Source organism: Egretta garzetta, unplaced genomic scaffold (assembly GCF_000687185.1).
Source record: "Egretta garzetta isolate BGI_Z169 unplaced genomic scaffold, ASM68718v1 scaffold466, whole genome shotgun sequence".
Classification (NCBI taxonomy): Eukaryota; Metazoa; Chordata; class Aves; order Pelecaniformes; family Ardeidae; genus Egretta; species Egretta garzetta.
Window position 1 is genome coordinate 351,764 of NW_009260069.1, and position 4,333 is coordinate 356,096.

Here is a 4,333-nt window from a genome sequence, read left to right on the forward strand (position 1 = left end):
GGTGCCAACCACCGGGAGTGCTTTTCTTGAAAGTTGAAAGCCGCCTGTTAAAGGAAACAAAAGAGTGATGCACTTCTAAAATGATGTAATAGAACATCATGTGAATTTTTTTTTTTTTACTTTAATCCTCCAAAAACCTTCAAAACTAATTATTTTCTGCAAAGGCACAGGCAGAACAGTAACTATATCCATGCAGCAAAGACCCCTTCATGTCAGAACTATTACCAAAAAGATAACCCCCATCACTAGCAAAAAAGGCCACCATGGCAAGCACATCCCTCTAAAATCCCCCCCCCCCCTTTTTTTTTTTTTTTTTTTTTTTTTAATGGCATGGGCTGTTGTTCTTTCCCAGCTGCTGGTCAAAGAAACCAGGCAGAAGGGGTTTCAGTTTAACACCTCCGCCAAAAGCTGGCACGGAACCAACAGTCTGATTCAGCAAAGTGTTAAAAGTGAAAGCTTCAAAGCTTTCCAGAAACGGGAGGGGCTTAAACAAATGCCTAAAGTTAAATACGCCTGTAAGGGCTTTGCTGCATTCGAGACCATGGATGCACAGAAATGTCAGCCCTGGGCTTGCAGCTCCATCTTGACAAGAGGGGTTTGGTCCTGGGAGGAGCAGTACCGACTGAGTTCCGTACTTTGCAGACCAGATCTGGCAGGAACACTGCACGCTTGCATAAATGCCCGTCCTGTAGGTTTCTTGTCAGGGGTAGGACAGTAATACCACAAATGAAAGAAGTTTTCTTCCTGTTTATTCAAAATGTTAAAGGAACAGTTTTGGATATGAGAAAGCGCACCAGGAGAACCTGAGATTCCCTACTTCATCTCTGAGAGTCAAAATGCATCTTTAATGTGGTTTTGGTGTTGCTCTTGATCATTATGTGATTATGTAGGTTGGTTATTATAGAGGCAGGGCGAAAAACTGGCAGCTTTCTGAAATGAATTTTCTATGAAAAATTGTTGTTCGAGGCAATTCTGACAGGTTTTCAGCACCATTCCATTTTTCTGAAACAAGAAAAAGAATCCTCTGTTTTTTTAAAAGACCTGCATCAGAATCAGGGGAGGAGAACTAGAGAATGAACCAGACATTCATTTGATGCAGGTCAACAGATATGAACTACACAGATATAAACATTCAGTGGAGTTGCACAAGCTAAGGATGGAGCTTGGCATCTTCAGGAAAGATGGGCAAGTGCTGTTAGGTGTACCATGGTCACCGCCCTAGCCCATCATTCTTCCTCTAAAATTGAAATAACTAAATGCTTTGTGTATGCTAGAGGGATTTGCTAGGGGAGGAAACATTTCTTTCTCTCTAGCAGCAAATGACACCCTTGAAAACCTGGGTAATCAATCAAGCCTGTATAGCTCTGATACTGTATCATAATAAGATTGATCGATCGCAGGGCGTACTCCGATGGAGACTGGTAGAAGAAATTAATTACTGACCTGGACATATTAGGAAGTGTTGGTGTACTGTGTTTGGCGGTATATTGGGGAAGCCTGTCACACGTCGCCTATTGAAAAATGAAAAAAAATAGCCCCATAGGACAAAAAAATTATATATATAGACATATAAATTGAATTATAGAGAGGATCAAGGTCTAAAAAAGGCTGTTTTTCTTGGCTCTAGAGAGTGATGTAGGATATAGCAATTTGTTTAAATAAGGTGTGACACTTCTTCGGACCTAGCTCTTAATAACTGAGAAGCATAAATCATCAATATTTCCTAATCTTCCAGTAATTAATGGCATTCTATAAAGCAGGTCTTGGAGAAACATTTCCCAGAAAAATGTAGTGATTTTTTTAAATTAAAATGAAAAAAAATAAAGGTTCAAAAAACTGCTATGAAGAATGAAAGTCAATAGCAGCAGCATGAAGAAAGTTTTTAGCACTGCAATTGCCCTGAAATTAAGAGAGGTAAGATATAAACAGAAACGGACACAATACTGCAGGCATAAGATGAATTGCAAGAGATTCACCATGAAGAAAAAAGGAGCTTTTCAGGTAACAAGCATCAAAAACATGCACAGGTTTAGTGATCAGCATCAACAAGCGTGAATTTGTTCTGTGGGAAGATATAGCAAAAATAACACTACCATAAGGTATTCTCCTACTGCCAGATCTGCTAAGCAAATAGGAACTTCATTTTGCACCAGCTGCAGCTTCCAAGTGGTCTACAAATGTGACATATGGTCTACAATACGTAGATTGGTGCTCTAATACTATGGCTGCCCCCCACTATACCTAGGTATGTGGGACATATGTTAGATTACGTTACTTAACTGCATTACCTTGCATCTGTAGGCATTAATTTAAAAAATTGATACATTTTTTTACTTTAAAAGATGAAATTTTCTGCATTTTCTGTGCAATCACATTGAGATTCCAATTTAGTGTCACACTGAATCAAATCTTAATTGCAGGCCTTATGTTTGTTTTAATGCATGGAGCATACAAACCTATGTTCAGGTTTCCTTGCTTTGGCTACTGTGTCATACTAGGATCTGGTCTGGGATGAAGTGGAAGTGTTTCACTGAAATTAATAGAGGATTTCTAGGGGATGATACACACACAAAATAAACTAAGGTCTAGACAAGAAAGAGAGAAACAATTGGATCAGAGTAGAAACCATGTCAATGTGAACCATCAATAGGCAATACTGAGGTTAGGGTAGCTCACATATCAGACTAATGTTTAGTAGGATACATTGATAGTTGCATAATAAATACAGATTTGGTGAAAAGTTCTTAAAATCAGCAAAATTAGAAAGGAAGAACTGTTTTCTGACTAAAGAATTCCACAGTTCTGTATATTCCTCATAATTTTGCTGTTTGGTGAACTTTTCATAGTGAGATTTTTCAGGGTAGTAGCATAATTGCAGTCATGCCTGTATTTATTGATTCTGTTTTAAAATGTTAATGGATTATTCATCATTATGTAATTGTCCCTTCTGCTACAATGTGTAGCGGCAAAATTTTTGATAGCATTTTCAGTGTTCTTTTGTCCCAAAGATTTCAAATTTCATTGGGTATTGGACATTAATTTGTTCCACATACTGAAAAGTTTGACTAATTTTTTTAAAGGAATCCTTATTGTACTCCACAGAGTTAAAGTGTTCAAGGCTACATACTCCTTATTTTTTTGTATTTTGGATCCGTGAAAATTTAGCCTGTGTCCCAGTGAGTTCCATAAATTCCTGATGGACAATCACATTCCGCAGGGGCCTCTCTGAGTCTCGGTGACTTCACAGTTCCCACTGTGATCGCATGATCTCCTAGTAGGCAAAGGACCGGACTCAGCAGAGGAAAACCTCTTGAAAAATAGCTTCTCTTTTAAATTCCTTTACTATAGGAAAGTAATGGCTATATTAGCGTTCTCTAATGTGTCTTTAAATGTGAAATTATCAGTATAACAACGTAAAAGTGCTCAGAATAGCTCTATCTGGTTTGGCTATTACTGTTGCAGAAAATCCAGTCTATGTTGGATGAACCCTGAAAAAAAGTCTGTCTCTCCTCTCTCTCATCCATATTTTTACAGGGTTCATGAATTTCTCTTCCATTTTTATGCTGAAGCTCATCTGTTATTTGAGGAGAAAAAGGGGAACAGCAAATCTCAAAGCACTGAAACAAGGAAGTGTATTTCCATTTACTCAGGGTATGTGATGTTTAGATTGCTATGAGGTATTTGGAGAGCCAGGTTATCTATTCTAAAAAAAATCCAATCACTGTCCTTAAAATTTTAATTGCCATAAGATTAGGTTTTGATGAAGCTTTATGTCCATTTTGCATTGTAACATGCTATCGTGCAACAGGACAACATTGGAATAATCTAGCAAGTAAGAGCTAAAAATGGACAAGAGTGTGTATGAATTTGCATCTAAACCTGCTACCACTTCACATATTGATTGTAATTAATGGAGCCTGATAGGGTACTTTTATCTTCACAGCTAGTTGCCTCTTGAATGGATGGGAGGTAACACCTTAACCCATAGATTTGCAGGAGTCTAGACGTACTCTGAAGGAAATTTCACTGCCTTCTTTTTATAGTCTATCCTAAACTGAAGCTGTTGTTTGGGAATGCTCATGGGGAGGGAAGGTGAACAGCTGTCAGAGGCAGAACACCAGCCTGTGCTTTAATCTGATCCAGTAAACATGTGCTTATAAACCTATGAAATTATATTGGGTCATCTCATAGCATGACATGAACAGAAGTCAATAAAAGGGGAGTTTTCATTCTCGACACACAAATTATTTTGGCCTACAATAAAGTAATTTGTCTGAGGCCATCTAGACATTCAGGAGCAGAAAGCCGGAGTTCTAGTTTGTTCTTCCCTTAC